The 23,059-nt window shown below is 46.0% G+C and overlaps 1 long non-coding RNA gene across 1 annotated transcript in view; it reads right to left on the bottom strand.

Moving 5' to 3' along the window:
* Positions 1-6,554: 6,554 nt before the first annotated feature.
* Positions 6,555-23,059, bottom strand: part of LOC122929072 — a 50,344-nt gene continuing 33,839 nt past the window's right edge. The window contains exon 3 of the long non-coding RNA XR_006387953.1: positions 6,555-6,727. This is a non-coding gene — a long non-coding RNA (uncharacterized LOC122929072). The remainder of the gene's footprint in view (positions 6,728-23,059) is intronic.

The raw sequence follows: 23,059 nt of genomic DNA, 5'->3' as shown, positions 1-23,059 counted from the left end.
ATCTGCTTGAGAGGTCTGATTAGTTGGTAAAAAATTTATCGCTGTTCTTCGGGCAAATTCAAAAAGTTCCCCCCCAGGAACCATGTTTAGCGAATTCAGGAATTTCAGCCAGTGTTTTCATGGAACTTTGAAGGCACAATTACATTCAATTAGCATCAGAAGTGTGAGACATCCATGCTGACTGCGAGGCAAGAGGAGGCACTAGACGATAGGGGACACGGCCTTCCAGCAATCCCTCAGCAATCCATTGTATCAATGCCTGGAAAAAAGCACTCACTGTTCTGCTGGTGGAGTCACTGTGTACATACATTACTTATCCTGTACTGATCCTGAGTTACATCCTGTATTATACTCCAGAGCTGCACTCACTATTCTGCTGGTGCAGTCAGTGTACAGACATTACTTATCCTGTACTGATCCTGAGTTACATCCTGTATTATACTCCAGAGCTGCACTCACTATTCTGCTGGTGCAGTCACTGTGTACATACATTACATTACTTATCCTATACTGATCCTGAGCTATATCCTGTATTATACTCCAGAGCTGTACTCACTATTCTGCTGGTGCAGTCACTGTGTACATACATTACATTACTTATCCTGTACTGATCCTGAGTCACATCCTGTATTATACTCCAGAGCTGCACTCACTATTCTGCTGGTGGAGTCACTGTGCACATACATTACATTACTTATCCTGTACTGATCCTGAGTTACATCCTGTATTATACTCCAGAGCTGCACTCACTATTCTGCTGGGGCAGTCACTGTGTACATACATTACTTATCATGAATTGATCCTGAGTCACATCCTGTATTATACCCCAGAGCTGCACTCACTATTCTGCTGGTGGAGTCACTGTGCACATACATTACATTACTTATCCTGTACTGATCCTGAGCTATATCCTGTATTATACTCCAGAGCTGTACTCACTATTCTGCTGGTGCAGTCACTGTGTACATACATTACATTACTTATCCTGTACTGATCCTGAGTCACATCCTGTATTATACTCCAGAGCTGCACTCACTATTCTGCTGGTGGAGTCACTCTGCACATACATTACATTACTTATCCTGTACTGATCCTGAGTTACATCCTGTATTATACTCCAGAGCTGCACTCACTATTCTGCTGGTGCAGTCACTGTGTACATACATTACTTATCCTGAATTGATCCTGAGTCACATCCTGTATTATACCCCAGAGCTGCACTCACTATTCTGCTGGTGGAGTCACTGTGCACATACATTACATTACTTATCCTGTACTGATCCTGAGTTACATCCTGTATTATACGCCAGAGCTGCACTCACTATTCTGCTGGTGCAGTCACTGTGTACATACATTACTTATCCTGTACTGATCCTGAGTTACATCCTGTATTATACTCCAGAGCTGCACTCACTATTCTGCTGGTGCAGTCACTGTGTACATACATTACTTATCCTGTATTGATCCTGAGTTACATCCTGTATTATACTCCAGAGATGCACTCACTATTCTGCTGGTGGAGTCCTCCTGTACAAAAGATTACTTATCCAGTACTGATCCCGAGTAACATCCTGCAATTGTCACACCCTGCCCTGTGGGTGTTCTGAGGAGATCTGTAAGAGTTGATGCACGTGACTCGATTTGACAGTTTGTTTTGTTGTGGGTTTGAACTGAATCCCACATCCTCCCAGGTGTTGTTCTTTAGGTAATTGGTGAGGCTATTTATTCCTCCCTCTTCCTATAGCCTTTGCGGGTTATAGTTCTGCCTTGTGTGAGCTCTGGAAGTTTGGTGGATCGTGTGCTCCAACACAACTCTAGATAAGTCCTTTTCCCTTGTTCCTTCTGTGTCTGTTTTGATTAGGCCTCTAGGGTGACGCTAGCTCCTTCAGTTGTTGAAGGAGCTAGGTGCCTCTTTCCTTCTTCCCTACAGCTGAGGGTTTGGTTCAGTGTGTTATAGCCTTAGGTACGTGGGCATGTGCATGTCTACTATTGAGATATGCACATGGGCATAGCAGCTTAGGGAAAGTGTTTTAGGGATTGATAGGAGGTGACCCCTTTGTTCCCTAGCATTTGGGGCCTAGTCAGTTGTTTTGTTTGCTTTACCATGTTCTGTTTCCTTCCCTTATCTTACCTACCGTGTTAATAATATACTCAAGAGCTGCTCTTACTATTCTGCTGGTGCAGTCACTGTGTACATACATTACTTATCCTGTACTGATCCTGAGTTACATCCTGTATTATACTCCAGAGCTGCACTCACTATTCTGCTGGTGCAGTCACTGTGTACATACATTACATTACTTATCCTGTACTGATCCTGGGTTATATCCTGTATTATACTCCAGAGCTGCACTCACTATTCTGCTGGTGCAGTCACTGTGTACATACATTACATTACTTATCCTGTACTGATCCTGAGTTACATCCTGTATTATACTCCAGAGCTGCACTCACTATTCTGCTGGTGCAGTCACTGTGTACATACATTACTTATCCTGCACTGATCCTGAGTTACATCCTGTATTATGCTCCAGAGCTGCACTCACTATTCTGCTGGTGCAGTCACTGTGTACATACATTACATTACTTATCCTGTACCGATCGTGACTTACATACACAAAATGCTACATAACAATTGAGAAAAAAAGCTGCTCTCACCTGCTCCTTCTCTGCTGTGAGCACGGAAAAAAACGCACCTGGATGCGGGTAACTTGAAGTCCAATTGAAAAGCTAAACGCAGCTCAGTCTCGCAGAGGTAAAATCGATACTTTATTGACGTGGTATAAATTAGATGTTTCGGGTAACTTAGAATGTGAGCCCTTTACTCATGACATACACAAAATGCTATACCATCTGCTGGCAGCATGTTATGGAGCAGGAGAAGCTAAACAGATTAATATAAAGTTTTGTGGGAATAGATTTAGTAAAACTTGTAATTTACTCATTTATATCTTGGCTTTTTCTGAGTTAGTATTTTTTGTAATATACTTTATTAGGGAAAGATCTTTCTTTGTTCTAAGGAGCAGGGTGTAAAGAGTCTTCTTAGCAAAAGCTCTAACAGTGTAGCTAAGGAGAGTCTTCTTCAGCATTTTACTGAGCACTGAAGACCCCTGTGTGTAACATGCAGAGGCTTCCTGCACCGCTTGTCACTACCCCAGCCCCTATGTACATGTGCCCTAAATAATATCACTGCCATCGCCCTGCCTATCTGACTTGTTACACACAAGCGTCTTCAGCACTCAGTATAAGGCCTCATGCACATGACCGTATGTATTTTGCGTTCTGCAAAAAACGGATCCGCAAAAAATACAGATGACGTCTGTGTGCATTCCGTATTTTGTGGAACTGAACAGCTGGCCCCTAATAGAACAGTACTATCCTTGTTTGTAATACAGACAATAATAGAACATGTTATATTTTTTTGCGGAACGGAAATACGGATATACGGAAATGGAATGCGCACAGAGAAGCGGAACGGACATGGAAAGAAAATAAGTTTGTGTGCATGAGGCCTAACACTGAAGACCCTCCTTAGCAGCTCAGACTCTTTAAGGCTACTTTCACACTTGCGTTCGGTGCAGATCCGTCTGGTATCTGAACAGACGGATCCGCACCTATAATGCAAACGCTTGCATCCGTTCAGAACGGATCCGTCTGCATAACATCTTTTTCAGATCTGAGTTTTCACATCGTAAAAACTCAGATCCGACAGCATATTCTAACACAGAGGTGTTCCCATGGTGATGGGGACGCTTCAAGTTAGAATATGCTAAGAACTGTGTACATGACTGCCCCCTACTGCCTGGCAGCACCCGATCTCTTACAGGGGGCTGTGAATCGCACAGTTAACCCCTCAGGTGCCGCACCTGAGGGGTTAATTGTGCGTATCATAGCACCCTGTAAGAGATCAGGTGCTGCCAGGCAGCAGGGGGCCAGACCCCTTTCCCTCCCCAGTATTAAATTCATTGGTGGCCAGTGTGGCCCCCCTCCCTCCCCAGTATTAAATTCATTGGTGGCCAGTGCGGCCCCCCCTCCCTCCCCAGTATTAAATTCATTGGTGGCCCGTGCGGCCCCCCCTCTCCCCCCCATCATTGGTGGCAGCGGAGATTTCCGATCGGAGTCCCAGTTTAATCGCTGGGGCTCCGATGGGTTACCATGGCAGCCAGAGTGCTACTGCAGTCCTGGCTGCCATGGTTACTTAGCAATTTTAGAAGCATTATACTTACCTGCGATGTCTGTGACGGCGCATTGCTTATAGCAGAGACCTGTCACTTACCAGTAGGAGGAGCGACCGGCCGGCCACAGACAGCGCAGGTAAGTATAATGCTTCTAAAATTCGGAACTCTCCGATGCCACCAATGATTGGGGGGGATTTTAATTAGGGGGGGCCGCACTGGCCACCAATGGATTTAATACTGGGGAGGGAGGGCGGGGGCGCACTGGCCACCAATAAATTTAATACTGGGGAGAGAGGGATGGGGGCCGCACGGGCCACCAATGAATTTAATACAGGGGAGGGAGGGAGGGGGGCCGCACTGGCCACCAATGAATTTAATACTGGGGAGGGAGGGAGGGGGGCCACACTGGCCACCAATGAATTTAAAACTGGGGAGGGAGGGGGGTCTGGCCCCTGCTGCCTGGCAGCACCCAATCAGGGGGCTGAGATCCGGACAATTAACCCCTCAGGTGCGGCACCTGAGGGGTTAATTGTGCGGATCACAGCCCCCTGTAAGAGATAGGGTGCTGCCAGGCAGCAGGGGGCAGTTATGTACACAGTTCTTAGTATATTCTAACTTGAAGCGTCCCCATCACCATGGGAACGCCTCTGTGTTAGAATATGCTGTCGGATCTGAGTTTTCACAATCTAACTCAAATCCGATGGTATATTCTAACATAGAGGCGTTCCCATGGTGATGGGGACGCTTCAAGTTAAAATATACCATCAGATTAGAGAAAACTCCGATCCGATGGTATTTTAATAGGGACTCCTGACTTTACATTGAAAGTCAATGGGGGACGGATCCATTTGCAATTGCACCATATTGTGTCAACGTCAAACGGATCCGTCCCCCATTGAATTGCATTGTAAGTCAGGACGGATCGGTTTGGCTCCGCGCGGCCAGGCGGACACAAAAACGCTGCAAGCTGCGTTCGGGTGTCCGCCTGCTGAGCGGAACGGAGGCGAAACGGAGCCATACTGATGCATTCTGAGCGGATCCTTATAAACTCAGAATGCATTGGGGCTGTACGGATCCGTTCGGGGCCGCTTGCGAGAGCCTTCAAACGGAACTCACAAGCGGAACCCCGAACGCAAGTGTGAAAGTAGCCTAAACCGAAACAACACACTTTAAGACCACCCCATAAACAGCTATCAGTGAGTGACCACTATCCCTGTCTGGTGCCTCATTCCTCATGCCTCATCCTCACTGCTGAGACAATCAGAACCTTCCAATTTCCTGCCTTCTAGATAAAGCCAGGTGCCAACCCATCACAAGGCATCACAGCAATGGATGTTCCATCTTTACATCTATATTGGCTAAAATCATCTTCCTTTGAATGTAGAGAAGAATCTATCTTCCTGTACACTCTCCCTATCCCATCTCAGGGGGCATTTCCTTTCTCCTGCAGATCTCTCCCTATAACTGTCACAGCCTCTAAAAGTAAATATGGCTATGGCAGTTGAAGGATGGAAATGAACATGTGCATCCACCTCAGCCAGGTAGACAGAGAAATAATGAAAAGAACAAATAGCGGGTGGCGTAATTTTTTTATACGTGATTACAAAAGATTTCAAGGTGGCAGCTCAGGGGCATGTCCTTTCTCAGACCGTGTGTCCTTTCTGATGAAGGTCTCTCCCTATCACCGCTCAGGGGGAGTTTCCTTTTTGCCGCAGCTCTCTCCCTACGAGAGCTCAGGTGTCATGTATTTTATGCTGCAGCTCTCTCCCTATCACAGTTCAGGGGGAGTGTCCTTCCTGCTGCAGCTGTCTTCCTATCACAGCTCAGGATATGTATCCTTTCTGCTGCAGCTATCTTCCTATCCCAGCTTAAGCGACGTGCCTGTTCTGCTGCAGCTCTCTCCTTATCACGGCTCAGGAGGTGTGTCCATTCTGGTGCAGCTCTCTCCCTATCACAGCTCAGGAGGTGTGTCCATTCTGGTGCAGCTCTCTCCCTATCACAGCTTAAAAGGCATGTCCTTTCTGCTGCAGCTCTCATCGTATAACAGTCACAGCGTCTAAAGGTAGATACAAATGGTGGCAGTTGAAGGATGGGACTGGGCATGCGTGACCAGCTCAGATATGTGGACATAGAAATAAGGAAATGTACAACATAAACAGCAGGTGGCGCTATACAGATATATTTTATTGAATAACTCAGTGGCTATGCTAAATTTTGAATTACATGAAATGACAAAAGTATTCAGATCCAGATACTGGGTTGAAAAATGTAGAATATTTTTCATGGGACAACCCTTTTAAGTGATTTGTACAAATACCTTTTTTCTATGAAATAAATATTTACAGAGAAGTTCCATAATATAAAAAAGTTTTTTTTTTATTCCTTGCGCTTGTGGAGTTTACACCCTGTCATTTGCATATACAGTAAATTAGAGATGTCCTCAAATAACGATGCTCCTCAGTTTCCGTAACTTTAAAAAGCTCAGCAGCGAGGTGTCTGCTCCTCCCAGGCTTTCTTCTCTGTGGCACTCCGCCTGTAGAGACATAAGGCTGCAGGTTGGGGGTTACTTACAGTTCCACGGTTTCTTTAATGTGAGTCCTGTAACTGAAGTTATTATTACATGAAGACTTCGTCTTCACAGACGATGACCTAGAAAAACTGGTTCAAAACTCCTCAGGCGCAGAAAAAAGGACTTCACTCTACAAAACACCAAATCCAGAATTAGTCTGCTTTTTTTTTTTAGTATCCACAGGGAATCTGAGCGACTGACACCTGACCCATTAGGAGATAAAAACCTTCAGAGGTCCGGAGGATCTGCAGCTCCGCAACAATAATACAGTAAAGACAGCGACAGGATATCTGAAGGAACTGGAATCTCTCCCACTGAGTCTGTACTGGTCCCTTCCCTGCACTGGGGAAGATGTTGTGCTCCTTGTAGCCAATGTTGCAGTGAGGTATCTACATATTAGCAGCTTTAGGTTCTCCAGGGCACACATTTGGCAGAATCCACTCCTTATGCTCGCAAAGAAAAGATATAGGGGGAGATTGAAATCCCCTGCGCTGCCGGAGGGTGCGACTAATATATGATGAGGTGCATACACCGGCTGTCCGTGCACCACAATGAAATATATGGCGGATCTGAGCTTTTTTTACAAAAAAAAACAGACAAATTAAGAAACAGTATCTCACAAAAGTGAGTCCACCCCTCGCATTGTTGTAAATATTTTATTATATCTTTTCATTGGACAACCAAATTGTGCCAATTATCAATTTCCCCTCCCCGGCGTCATGTGACTCTTTAGTGTTACAAGGTCTCAGGTATGAATGGGGAGCAGGTGTGTTACATTTGGTGTTATCGCTCTCACACTCTCTCAGACTGGTCACTGGAAGTTCAACATCGCTCCTCATGGCAAAGAACTCTCTGAGGATCTGAAAAAAGAACTGTTTCTGTACATAAAGATGGCCAAGGCTATAAGAAGATTGGCAACGTCCTGAAACTCAGCTGCAGCACGGTGGCCAAGACCATCCAGCGGTTTAACAGGACAGGTTCCACTCAGAACAGGACTCGGCATGGTCCACCAAAAAGTTGAGTGCACGTGCTCAGCGTCATATCCAGAGGTTGTATGAGTGCTGCCAACATTCTTGCACAGGTTAAAGGAGTGGGGGGTAAGCCTGTCAGTGCTCAGACCATACGCCGCTCACTGCATCACATTGGTCTGCATGGCTGTCATCCCAGAAGGAAGCCTCTTCTAAAGATGATGCACAAGAAAACCCGCAAAAAATTTGCTGAAGACAAGCACAATAAGGACATGGATTACTGGAGCCATGTCCTGTGGTCTGATGAGACCAAGATAAACGTATTTGGTTCAGATGGTGTCAAGCGTGTGTGGCGGCAACCAGGTGAGGAGCACAAAGACAAGTGTGTCCTGCCTACAGCCAAGCATGGTGGTGGGAGTGTCATGGTTGGGGCTGCATGAGTGCTGCCGGCTGTAGGGGGCTACAGTTCATTGAGGGAACCATGAATGCCAACATGTACTGTGACAGACTGAAGCAGAACATGATCCCCGCCTTTCAGAAACTGGGCCGCAGTGCAGTATTCCAACATGATAACGACCCCAAACACACCTCCAAGACGACCACTGCCTTGTAAAGAAACTGAGGGTAAAGGTGCTGGACTGGCCAAGCATGTCTCCAGACCTAATCCTTATTGAGCATCAGCGGGGCATCCTCAAAGGAACGTGGAGGAGCACAAGGTCTCTAACATCCACCAGCTCCATGATGTATTCATGGAGGAGTGGAAGAGGATTCCAGTGGCCACCTGTGAAGATCTAGTGAACTCTATGCCCAAGAAAGTTAAGGCACTGCTAGAAAATAATGTTGGCCACACAAAATATTGACACATTGGACACAATTTGGCCATTTTCACTTAGGAGTACCACTTTTGTTGCCAGCGGTTAAGACATTAATGGCTGTGTGTTCAGTTATTTTGAGGGTGCACCCAATTTACACTGTTATACAAGCTGTACACTGACTGCTTTATATTGTATCAAAGGGTCAGATCTTCAGTGTTGTCCCATGAAAAGATATAATAAAACATTTAAAATATAGGAGGGATGTACTCACTTTTGTGAGATACTCCCCACCCTCGCCACACCACCTTTTCAGAATGGAGAACTTGCAATTTATTTTTACACCAGAAAAGTAATGCAAGGCATAAATCTCCCATATAGACACCACATAAGAACTCCACCCAAAAAACCTAGCCAGTTTACAGACCCCAGATCAGACAACCTCTGTGTGTAGATTCCTAAGTTTCCTGCTTACAGATCCCAGAACTGACCCACCCTGCTACTGATCTCAGACCACACATCCTCTTCTTTAATGGGAATGAATCACAGAGAATGACCTGTTTACAATTTTTTTAATTTTCCATGTCAGAACCTATATTAAAAAAATTATCTAGTATCATGCAAGAATATAACTACTATAATGCTGCTCCTATATACAAGAATATAACTACTATAATACTGCCTCCTATGTACAAGAATATAACTACTATAATACTGCCCCCTATGTACAAGAATATAGCTACTATAATACTGCCTCCTATGTACAAGAATATAACTACTATAATACTGCCTCCTATGTACAAGAATATTACTACTATAATACTGCCTCCTATATACAAGAATATAACTACTATAATACTGCCTCCTATGTACAAGAATATAACTACTATAATACTGCCTCCTATGTACAAGAATATAACTACTATAATACTGCTCCTATGTACAAGAATATAACTACTATAATACTGCTCCTATGTACAAGAATATAACTGCTATAATACTGCTCCTATGTACAAGAATATAACTACTATAATACTGCCTCCTAAGTACAAGAATATAACTACTATAATACTGTTCATATGTACAAGAATATAACTACTATAATACTGCCTCCTAAGTACAAGAATATAACTACTATAATACTGCTCCTATGTACAAGAATATAACTGCTATAATACTGCTCCTATGTACAAGAATATAACTACTATAATACTGCCTCCTAAGTACAAGAATATAACTACTATAATACTGTTCATATGTACAAGAATATAACTACTATAATACTGCCTCCTAAGTACAAGAATATAACTACTATAATACTGCTCCTATGTACAAGAATATAACTACTATAATACTGCTCCTATGTACAAGAATATAACTACTTTAATACTGCCTCCTATGTACAAGAACATAACTAATATAATACTGCCTCCTATATACAAGAATATAACTACTATAATACTGTCTCCTATTTACAAGAATATAACTACTATAATACTGCCCCCTTTTTACAAGAATATAACTACTATAATACTGCTCCTATGTACAAGAATATAACTACTATAATACTGCCTCCTATGTACAAGAACATAACTAATATAATACTGCCTCCTATATACAAGAATATTACTACTATAATGCTGCCTCCTAAGTACAAGAATATACCTATTATAATACTGCCTCCTATTGTTGTAGAAATATTAATATTAGAAATCTGCTCTCAAATGTCTTTGTGTAAGGACAGGCAAATCTCTCAACCGCAGTCAGACAAAGGTGTTTTCATGTTGAGTTCTGCTGAGCAACTGCCCCTCCTCCACAGTCTGCTCACCTTTTATTTAGTCACAGTAACAATAGAAAAGGGGCTGGCCCATCACCCGACCACTTACTTCATGTAACAAGGATGCAGGAAGTGATGACATACAGGAAGTGATGACATACAGGAAGTGATGACATAGGAAGACAAGACACCACCATTTAGAATAACATAGCCAGCTAACAAACACATGTATCCTATAACCAGTGGAGTGAACTTTATCCAGCCTTGCTCAGTGATCAATGCCAGATAAAGTTACTATGATCCTCATGCATGTTTATTTACAGGACAACGTCATTATCTCCAGCGGCTGATCAGGCGCACTAGAGACAACAAATGCACAATCCTTTCATATATTGTTCTCTTAACAAATGCATCCATGCCAAGCCAATAAATCTGCGTCTTGCGCGGGGGCCCTAGCCGGTGTCCATACATCAGCCAACAAAACACTGCTCTGCTGAACACATCAGTCTCCCCCGGCCCACAGCCCAGTGCTTAGCACATGGACCATCCGCCGACGGAGACCTCTGCGCCCAGCAGCTGTGATAGGACATACACAGGAAGATATCCACTCCAATGGTTTACCCTGACACTTAAAGACATGATTACAATACACAATATATTAGAAACACATCCTAATAAAATTTCCACAACACTTTGTACAAGAATATAAATAACTATAATACTGCTCTTATATAAAGGAATATAACTACTATAATACTGCTTCTATGTACAAGAATATAACTACTATAATATTGTCTCCTATGTACAAGAATATAACTACTATAATACTGCCCCCTATGCACAAGAATATAACTACTATAATACTGCCCCCTATGCACAAGAATATAACTACTATAATACTGCCTCCTATGTACAAGAATATAACTACTATAATACTGCCTCCTATGTACAAGAATATAACTACTATAATACTGCCTCCTATGTACAAGAATATAACTACTATAATACTGCCTCCTATGTACAGTACAATAATATAACTACTATAATAGTGCCTCCTATGTGCAAGTATATAACTACTATAATACTGCCTACTATGTACAAGAATATAACTACTATAATACTGCCTCCTATGTACAAGAATATAACTACTATAATACTGCCTCCTATGTACAAGAATATAACTACTATAATACTGCCTCCTATGTACAGTACAAGAATATAACTACTATAATAGTGCCTACTATGTACAAGAATATAACTACTATAATACTGCCTCCTATGTACGAGAATATAACTACTATAATACTGCTTCTATGTACAAGAATATAACTACTATAATATTGTCTCCTATGTACAAGAATTTAACTACTATAATACTGCTCCTATGTACAAGAATATAACTAGTATAAAAGTGCCTCCTAAGTACAAGAATATAACTACTATAATACTGCCTCCTATGTTCAAGAATATACCTATTATAATACTGCCTCCTATGTACAATAATATAACTGCTATAATACTGCTCCTATGTACAAGAATATAACTACTATAATACTGCCTCCTATGTACAAGAATACAACTACTATAATACTGCCTCCTATGTACAAGAATATTACTAATATAATACTGCCTCCTATGTACACGAATATAACTACTATAATACTGCTCCTATCTACAAGAATATAATTACTATTATACTGCTGATATGTACAAGAATATAATTACTATAATACTGTTCCTTTTATACTAGAATATAACTACTATAATACTGCGCCTATGTACAAGACTATAACTACTATGGGGCGGAGCCTGGCCGCGCTGCTGAATGGCTGCACATGTCTGAGCCCCTCCAGTTAATCGACCAAATAGCCCTAAAATTGCTTATCTAATGCAATATTATGGTGAAATCTAGCAAAGAAAGGCCTAAAGAAGTACCAGAGGCAACTCCAGCACGATTGAGACAGCCTGAAATGGAGAAATTTATTGTAAATCTAACATGGCGCCGAGCGCAGCCCTGGATTCAGACACGGGTGAATTCCCTGATGCGGGTAGCTGCTCCGACACTTCAGACAGAAGACCCCATGACCCTCCGATAACTAAATCGGTCTATCCAGAGGTAATTGAAGCCACACTTTCCCCTCTCAAGAAGGATTTATCTGACATAAAAGACGACCTCCGACACCTACAGTAGGCCACAGGGTGGTGGAAGTGGAAAATAAACAAGACGCCATCCTGCAGTTTGGAGAGAAAACCGGTGAGGCCTTAGCCCACAAGGACATATTAAATGAAGCTTTCCTGAAACTCAAGGATCAGGAGAATTGTAGTCGCCGGCGAAACCTCCGATTACGCAGCCTCCCTGAAACTATAGCGGCGGGAGCCCTTCTCACTGTAGTCCGCAAAATCTTAACCACCTTGCTAGGCCAAGACAGGGCAGCCGGAATCGTGATTGAGAGGATCCATCGAGCCCTGCGCCCCAAGCCCAAAACGAAAGAACCCCCATGGGATGTTGTCTGCGGGCTCTTCAGCTATGTTGACACTGCAGAAATATTGAAAAAGAGCAGAGAGTCGAACCCCCTGCATTACGAGGGTTCCGTTATCTTGATGTTCCAGGACCTGGCCTCTTCCACCTTAGCCAAGCGCCGTCTGCTCAAACCACTGTTAGACACCCTAAAAGCCTCTGCGACACCCTTTAGATGGTTCTACCCGTTTGGTCTGGCCATCTCTAAAAATGGCAGACAACTCACAGTATGCACACCTCAGGACCTACGATCTACGTGGGTGCAACTGGGTATACCGCCTATCGAGATTCCCTCTTAGATGCTGGCGGACCAAAGTTCTATCCTACCGACACATCCGCGAGCTGACCCCTGGCAGCCATCCACGACGAGGAAACCTGAGCGCACAAGAAGAGCGCACCCTGGCAAGATCCTGATCTGATGCAGACTTAGCTGAGGCTGTCCTCGCACATTTGAGTTCTTCATGGGATTTCCCTATTCTGGTCGTGGACTGAGATGAACTTCCTCGCCTCTTCTCCAACATGTCCTGCTCCACCTGACTTGGAGCCCAAACAAAGTGACCTTTCCACTCGCTATGTTTCAGCTACCATTTTGCAGCGACTCTCTCACTCCTATCCCCTGATACCCTCTGTTCTCCACTAACCAACTGCGCTTTCCCACTCATTTTCACGATTTCCCATACTACCTATTCCCCCCCTCCCCTATGACTTCCATATCACCTGCTTCCAGACGCTGGGTTTCATCCCTGGTGATGCTTTGCCAGGCCTCTACTGCAACTGTCTTCAGTCCCTGCTTGTTCTTGGGGCATTTTCCCTTCAGTTTTGTCTTCAGCAAGTGAAATGCATGCTCAATCGGATTCAGGTCAGGTGATTGACTTGGCCATTGCATAACATTTCACTTCTTTCCCTTAAAAAACTCTTTGGTTGCTTTTGCAGTATGCTTTGGGTCATTGTCCATCTGCACTGTGAAGCGCCGTCCAATGAGTTAGGAAGCATTTAGCTGAATATGAGCAGATAATATTGCCCGAAACACTTCAGAATTCATCCTGCTGCTTTTGTCAGCAGTCACGTCATCAATAAATACAAGAGAACCAGTTCCATTGGCAGCCATACATGTCCATGCTATGACACTACTACCACCATGCTTCACTGATGAGGTGGTATGCTTAGGATCATGAGCAGTTCCTTTCCTTCTCCATACTCTTCTCTTCCCATCACTTTGGTACAACTTGATCTTGGTCTCATCTGTCCATAGGATGTTGTTCCAGAACTGTGAAATCTTTTTTAGATGTCATTTGGCAAACTTTAAACTGGCCTTCCTGTTTTTAAGGCTCACCAATGGTTTACATCTTGTGGTGAACCCTCTGTATTCACTCTGGTGAAGTCTTCTCTTGATTGTTGACTTTGACACACATACACCTACTGTCACGGCTGAGGATGGGGAAAACCCTCAGCCGTGCGATGCCAGAAGATGTAAACCCCTGCTCGGCCAGGACGAGAGAATTAGGGAGCAGGTCACCTCCTAACGCATCCCTAATCCGTCCCTAACTCCTAGCTGCATGGGCCGACCTTGAAGGTAGGAGGGCCCATGCTCAGGAACCTCGGATCCCTATTCACCCTCCGACCGGTCCCTGAACTAGGAGTAGGGTAAGACGACCTGTTCCTTCTGGAGACGGAGGAACAGGAGTCTCACTGGCCAAGCTGCAAGGAATGTGGGAACAAATACAGGCCTATGGATATGGCAGGTGCTGCACTAGTTCCAGCCACCTGCCACAGCCTTGCTGACTGGATCCGTGTGCAGGCAAGCTGAAGACCACAACAATACTAAATGAACTCAGCACAAACATATCCACACACAGGAACCCAGATCCATAGCTGCACCGAATAATAAAGGAAAACATAAACTGAACATCACACAAACTTAAACTTAAACTTGTTTATGACCACAAGGGTGCCCCCCACTGGCAGGTGATAAACACAGGAGGCTACTCCAGCTAGTCATGGCTGAAGTACCCCTCAGACTGGAGATAACACAGAGGCTTTATAGGCCCAAATAGTCACACCCACACAGACACACCCAGTGTTCACACACACAGAAGGGAATTAACCCTTCCAACACCAGGAAGTGTAGTGAGACCACATAAAGGGAAATACACACAAATACTCACTGCAGCTGTTACCGATGACAACGACATGTGTGGCAAACGTGTCCTGGGAGCCGGCCCAAAAGGCCGAGACACTGCCACCACACGTACAAACACCAAACGTTGCCACGGGCAGCTACAGTGAAGGGAAAATGTCACAGTGCACACCAAACATTCAAAGTGCATACATACACGCACACAACTCCAAGGCAACCGCACACATACCTGTTGTCCGCGGCAACCGCACCTGAGGCAGACAGCAAAGTGCCCCCAGCTGCGGTTGACACAACAAACCAAACCGCGGGCAACTGTATGCGGCTCCCAAGGAGTCACGGCCATAAACATGGTATAGTTCGGGTTCGTACCGAATTTTGGGGTGTCCGTGACACGGACCCGAACCCGAACATTTTAGTAAAAGCCCGGGTTCGGGTTCGGTGTTTCGTCGCTTTCTTAGCGCTTTTTGAAAGGCTGCAAAGCAGCCAATCAACAAGCGTCATACTACTTGCCCCAAGAGGCCGTCACAGCCATGCCTCTATTTAAGCTGGAGTCACGTAGCGCCGCACGTCACTCTGCTCTGATCAGTGTAGGGAGAGGTTGCAGCTGTGACGTTAGGGCGAGATTAGGCAGTGATTAACTCCTCCAAAAGACAATTCAGTGATCGATCTACAGCTGTGGATCATTGAACTGCTGCTATTCAATTGCTCACTGTTTTTAGGCTGCCCAGAGCGTTTTTCATTCACTTTTTTCTGGGGTGATCGGCGGCCATTTTGTGTCTTGTGGTGCGCCAGCACAAGCTGCCACCAAGTACATTTAACCATCAATAGTGTGGTTATTTTTTGGCTATATCCTACATCAGGGTCAAGCTGTCACCAAGTGCATTTAACCATCAATAGTGTGGTTATTTTTTGGCTATATCCTACATATGGGGCAAGCTGTCACCAAGTGCATTTAACCATCAATAGTGTGGTTATTTTTTGGCTATATCCTACATATGGGTCAAGCTGTCACCAAGTGCATTTAACCCTCAATAGTGTGGTTATTTTTTGGCTATATCCAACATATGGGGCAAGCTGTCACCAAGTGCATTTAACCATCAATAGTGTGGTTATTTTTTGGCTATATCCTACATATGGGGCAAGCTGTCACCAAGTGCATTTAACCATCAATAGTGTGGTTATTTTTTGGCTATATCCTACATCAGGGGCTTGGCTGTGCTTGCTATTTTATTGAGGGGTGAAATACAATTGCCAAAATAGCAGTACCCTAAATCTGGTGTTTCAGCTGTGGCCAGCCAATTGTAATACTGTCTGCTGTCTGGCAAAAGATATATTTTTGTTCAGGGTTGAAATACAATTCCCAACTTAGCAATTTCCTAAATTAGTGGTTTCTGCTGTATCAGGGCTACTTTAAATCTATTCATTAAAAGGGTATAAAAGATTCAAGGTGCACATAGGGTCATTCTCAATAACTTCACACACACGCTACTGTGCAATTCCAAGTCTAATTCTGTGTGTAAACGTATACCTGTCACCCAGCGCCTAAATAATAGGCCTCAAATTTATATTCATCTAAATCTGTCATTATTGCTGAGGCTGGTCAAGTTATTTAGTGTCCGTCAAAGCACAGTTTTTGTTCTGGGTTGAAATACAATTCCCAATTTTGCAATTCTCTAAATTAGTGGTTTCTGCTGTATCAGAGCTACTTTAAATCTATCCCTAAAAGGGTATATTAGTTTCAAGGTGCAGATAGGGTCATTCTCAATAACTTCACACACACGCTACTGTGCAATTCCAAGTCTAATTCTGTCCGTAAACGTATACCTGTCATCCAGCGCCTAAATAATAGGCCTCAAATTTATATTCAGCTAAATCTGTCGTTACTGCTGTGCCTTTATTAGTGTAATACGGTACCTAAATAGATAGCCAGATAGTGTTAGGTGTCTGTAAAAAAAGGCCTGAATTAGAATTTTCTGTTATTGTGGTGAACGGTAACAATGAGGAAAACATGTAGTAAGGGACGCGGACGCGGACATGGTCGTGGTGGTGTTAGTGGACCCTCTGGTGCTGGGAGAGGACGTGGCCGTTCTGCCACATCCACACGTCCTAGTGTACCAACTACCTCAGGTCCCAGTAGCCGCCATAATTTACAGCGATATTTGGTGGGGCTCAATGCCGTTCTAAGGATGGTAAGGCCTGAGCAGGTACAGGCATTAGTCAATTGGGTGGCCGACAGTGGATCCAGCACGTTCACATTATCTCCCACCCAGTCTTCTGCAGAAAGCGCACAGATGGCGCCTGAAAACCAACCCCATCAGTCTGTCACATCACCCCCATGCATACCAGGGAAACTGTCTCAGCCTCAAGTTATGCAGCAGTCTCTTATGCTGTTTGAAGACTCCGCTGGCAGGGTTTCCCAAGGGCATCCACCTAGCCCTTCCCCAGCGGTGGAAGACATAGAATGCACTGACGCACAACCACTTATGTTTCCTGATGATGAGGACATGGGAATACCACCTCAGCATGTCTCTGATGATGACGAAACACAGGTGCCAACTGCTGCGTCTTTCTGCAGTGTGCAGACTGAACAGGAGGTCAGGGATCAAGACTGGGTGGAAGACGATGCAGGGGACGATGAGGTCCTAGACCCCACATGGAATGAAGGTCGTGCCACTGACTTTCACAGTTCCGAGGAAGAGGCAGTGGTGAGACCGAGCCAACAGCGTAGCAACAGAGGGAGCAGTGGGCAAAAGCAGAACACCCGCCGCCAAGAGACTCCGCCTGCTACTGCCCGCCTCCGTCTGGGACCGAGCACCCCAAAGGCAGCTTCAAGGAGTTCCCTGGCATGGCACTTCTTCAAACAATGTGCTGACGACAAGACCCGAGTGGTTTGCACGCTGTGCCATCAGAGCCTGAAGCGAGGCATTAACGTTCTGAACCTTAGCACAACCTGCATGACCAGGCACCTGCATGCAAAGCATGAACTGCAGTGGAGTAAACACCTTAAAACCAAGGAAGTCACTCAGGCTCCCCCTGCTACCTCTTCTGCTGCTGCCGCCTCGGCCTCTTCTGCTGCTGCCGCCTCGGCCTCTTTTGCTGCTGCCACCGCCTCGGCCTCTTCCTCCGCCTCTGGAGGAACGTTGGCACCTGCCGCCCAGCAAACATGGGATGTACCACCAACACCACCACCTGCGTCACCAAGCATCTCAACCATGTCACACGCCAGCGTTCAGCTCTCCATCTCACAAACATTTGAGAGAAAGCGTAAATTCCCACCTAGCCACCCTCGATCCCTGGCCCTGAATGCCAGCATTTCTAAACTACTGGCCTATGAAATGCTGTGATTTAGGCTGGTGGACACAGACAGCTTCAAACAGCTCATGTCGCTTGCTGTCCCACAGTATGTTGTTCCCAGCCGGCACTACTTCTCCAAGAGAGCCGTGCCTTCCCTGCACAACCAAGTATCCGATAAAATCAAGTGTGCACTGCGCAACGCCATCTGTGGCAAGGTCCACCTAACCACAGATACGTGGACCAGTAAGCACGGCCAGGGACGCTATATCTCCCTAACTGCACACTGGGTAAATGTAGTGGCGGCTGGGCCCCAGGCGGAGAGCTGTTTGGCGCACGTCCTTCCGCCGCCAAGGATCGCAGGGCAACATTCTTTGCCTCCTGTTGCCACCTCCTCCTACTCAGCTTCCTCCTCCTCTTCTTCCACCTGCTCATCCAGTCAGCCACACACCTTCACAACCAACTTCAGCACAGCCCGGGGTAAACGTCAGCAGGCCATTCTGAAACTCATATGTTTGGGGGACAGGCCCCACACCGCACAGGAGTTGTGGTGGGGTATAGAACAACAGACCGACGAGTGGTTGCTGCCGGTGAGCCTCAAGCCCGGCCTGGTCGTGTGCGATAATGGGTGAAATCTCGTTGCAGCTCTGGGAATAGCCGGTTTGACGCACATCCCTTGCCGGGCGCATGTGCTGAATTTGGTGGTGCAGAAGTTCATTCACAACTACCCCGACATGTCAGAGCTGCTGCATAAAGTGCGGGCCGTCTGTTCGCGCTTCCGGCATTCACATCCTGCCGCTGCTCGCCTGTCTGCGCTACAGCGTAACTTCGGCCTTCCCGCTCACCGCCTCATATGCGACGTGTCCACCAGGTGGAACTCCACCTTGCACATGCTGGACAGACTGTGCGAGCAGCAGCAGGCCATAGTGGAGTTTCAGCTGCAGCATGCACGGGTCAGTCGCACTGTGGAACAGCACCACTTCACCACCAATGACTGGGCCTCCATGCGAGACCTGTGTGCCCTGTTGCGCTGTTTCGAGTACTCCACCAACATGGCCAGTGGCGATGACGCCGTTATCAGCGTTACAATACCACTTCTATGTCTCCTTGAGAAAACACTTAGGGCAATGATGGAAGAGGAGGTGGCCCAGGAGGAGGAGGAGGAGGAGGAGGAAGAGTGGTCATTTTTAGCACTTTCAGGCCAGTCTCTTAGAAGTGACTCAGAGAGAGGTTTTTTGCAACAGCAGAGGCCAGGTACAAATGTGGCCAGCCAGGGCCCACTACTGGATGACAAGGAGGATGAGGTGGAGGAGGATGAGGATGAAGCATGGTCACAGCGGGATGGCACCCAACGCAGCTCGGGCCCATCACTGGTGCGTGGCTGGGGGGAAACACATGACGATGACGATACGCCTCCCACAGAGGACAGCTTGTCCTTACCTCTGGGCAGCCTGGCACACATGAGTGACTACATGCTGCAGTGCCTGCGCAACGACAGCAGAGTTGCCCACATTTTAACGTGTGCGGACTACTGGGTTGCCACCCTGCTGGATCCACGGTACAAAGACAATGTGCCCACCTTACTTCCTGCACTGGAGCGTGATAGGAAGATGCGCGAGTACAAGCGCACGTTGGTAGACGCGCTACTGAGAGCATTCCCAAATGTCACAGGGGAACAAGTGGAAGCCCAAGGCCAAGGCAGAGGAGGAGCAAGAGGTCGCCAAGGCAGCTGTGTCACGGCCAGCTCCTCAGAGGGCAGGGTTAGCATGGCAGAGATGTGGAAAAGTTTTGTCAACACGCCACAGCTAACTGCACCACCACCTGATACGCAACGTGTTAGCAGGAGGCAACATTTTACTAACATGGTGGAACAGTACGTGTGCACACCCCTCCACGTACTGACTGATGGTTCGGCTCCATTCAACTTCTGGGTCTTTAAATTGTCCACGTGGCCAGAGCTAGCCTTTTATGCCTTGGAGGTGCTGGCCTGCCCGGCGACCAGCGTTTTGTCTGAACGTGTATTCAGCACGGCAGGGGGCGTCATTACAGACAAACGCAGCCGCCTGTCTACAGCCAATGTGGACAAGCTGACGTTCATAAAAATGAACCAGGCATGGATCCCACAGGACCTGTCCATCCCTTGTGCAGATTAGACATTAACTACCTCCCCTTAACCATATATTATTGTACTCCAGGGCACTTCCTCATTCAATCCTATTTTTATTTTCATTTTCATTTTACCATTATATTGCGGGGCAACCTAAAGTTGAATGAACCTCTCCTCTGTCTGGGTGCCGGGGCCTAAATATATGACAATGGACTGTTCCAGTGTTGGGTGACGTGAAGCATGATTCTCTGCTATGACATGAAGACTGATTCTCTGCTGACATGAAGCCAGATTCTCTGTTACGGGACCTCTCTCCTCTGCCTGGGTGCCTGGGCCTAAATATCTGACAATGGACTGTTCCAGTGGTGGATGACGTGAAGCATGATTCTCTGCTATGACATGAAGACTGATTCTCTGCTGACATGAAGCCAGATTCTCTGTTATGGGACCTCTCTCCTCTGCCTGGGTGCCGGGGCCTAAATTTATGACAATGGACTGTTACAGTGGTGGGTGACGTGAAGCCTGATTCTCTGCTATGACATGAAGACTGATTCTCTGCTGACATGAAGCCTGAATCTCTGCTATGGGACCTCTCTCCTCTGTCTGGGTGCCGGGGCCTAAATATCTGACAATGGACTGTTCCAGTTTTGTCTGACGTGAAGCCTGATTCTCTGCTATGACATGAAGCCTGATTCTCTGCTGACATGAAGCCAGATTCTCTGTTACGGGACCTCTCTCCTCTGCCTGGGTGCCTGGGCCTAAATATCTGACAATGGACTGTTCCAGTGTTGGGTGACGTAAAGCATGATTCTCTGCTATGACATGAAGACTGATTCTCTGCTGACATGAAGCCATATTCTCTGTTACGGGACCTCTCTCCTCTGCCTGGGTGCCTGGGCCTAAATATCTGACAATGGACTGTTCCAGTGTTGGGTGACGTGAAGCATGATTCTCTGCTATGACATGAAGACTGATTCTCTGCTGACATGAAGCCAGATTCTCTGTTATGGGACCTCTCTCCTCTGCCTGGGTGCCGGGGCCTAAATATCTGACAATGGACTGTTACAGTGGTGGGTGATGTGAAGCATGATTCTCTGCTATGACATGAAGACTGATTCTCTGCTGGCATGAAGCCTGAATCTCTGTTATGGGACCTCTCTCCTCTGCCTGGGTGCCGGGGCCTAAATATCTGACAATGGACTGTTCCAGTTTTGTCTGACGTGAAGCCAGATTCTCTGCTATGACATGAAGACTGATTCTCTGCTGACATGAAGCCTGAATCTCTGTTATGGGACCTCTCTCCTCTGTCTGGGTGCCGGGGCCTAAATTATATGACAATGGACTGTTCCAATGTTGGGTGACGTAAAGCATGATTCTCTGCTATGACATGAAGACTGATTCTCTGCTGACATGAAGCCAGATTCTCTGTTACGGGACCTCTCTCCTCTGCCTGGGTGCCTGGGCCTAAATATCTGACAATGGACTGTTCCAGTGTTGGGTGACGTGAAGCATGATTCTCTGCTATGACATGAAGACTGATTCTCTGCTGACATGAAGCCAGATTCTCTGTTACGGGACCTCTCTCCTCTGCCTGGGTGCCGGGGCCTAAATATCTGACAATGGACTGTTACAGTGGTGGGTGATGTGAAGCATGATTCTCTGCTATGACATGAAGACTGATTCTCTGCTGGCATGAATCCTGAATCTCTGTTATGGGACCTCTCTCCTCTGCCTGGGTGCCGGGGCCTAAATATCTGACAATGGACTGTTCCAGTGTTGGGTGACGTGAAGCCTGATTCTCTGATATGACATGAAGACTGATTCTCTGCTGACATGAAGCCTGAATCTCTGTTATGGGACCTCTCTCCTCTGTCTGGGTGCCGGGGCCTAAATTATATGACAATGGACTGTTCCAGTGTTGGGTGATGTAAAGCATGATTCTCTGCTATGACATGAAGACTGATTCTCTGCTGACATGAAGCCAGATTCTCTGTTACGGGACCTCTCTCCTCTGCCTGGGTGCCTGGGCCTAAATATCTGACAATGGACTGTTCCAGTGTTGGGTGACGTAAAGCATGATTCTATGCTATGACATGAAGACTGATTCTCTGCTGACATGAAGCCAGATTCTCTGTTACGGGACCTCTCTCCTCTGCTTGGGTGCCGGGGCCTAAATATCTGACAATGGACTGTTACAGTGGTGGGTGATGTGAAGCATGATTCTCTGCTATGACATGAAGACTGATTCTCTGCTGGCATGAAGCCTGAATTTCTGTTATGGGACTTCTCTCCTCTGCCTGGGTGCCGGGGCCTAAATATCTGACAATGGACTGTTTCAGTGTTGGGTGACGTGAAGCCTGATTCTCTGCTATGACATGAAGACTTATTCTCTGCTGACATTAAGCCTGAATCTCTGTTATGGGACCTCTCTCCTCTGTCTGGGTGCCGGGGCCTAAATTATATGACAATGGACTGTTCCAATGTTGGGTGACGTGAAGCATGATACTCTGCTATGACATGAAGACTGATTCTCTGCTGACATGAAGCCAGATTCTCTGCTATGGGACCTCTCTCTTCTGCCTGGGTGCCTGGGCATAAATATCTGACAATGGACTGTTCCAGTGTTGGGTGACGTGAAGCATGATTCTCTGCTATGACATGAAGACTGATTCTCTGCTGACATGAAGCCAGATTCTCTGTTA

Source organism: Bufo gargarizans, chromosome 2, assembly GCF_014858855.1.
Source record: "Bufo gargarizans isolate SCDJY-AF-19 chromosome 2, ASM1485885v1, whole genome shotgun sequence".
NCBI lineage: Eukaryota > Metazoa > Chordata > Amphibia > Anura > Bufonidae > Bufo > Bufo gargarizans.
Note: the sequence above shows the minus strand (reverse complement) of the source record. Positions and strands in the feature narration are given on the sequence as shown.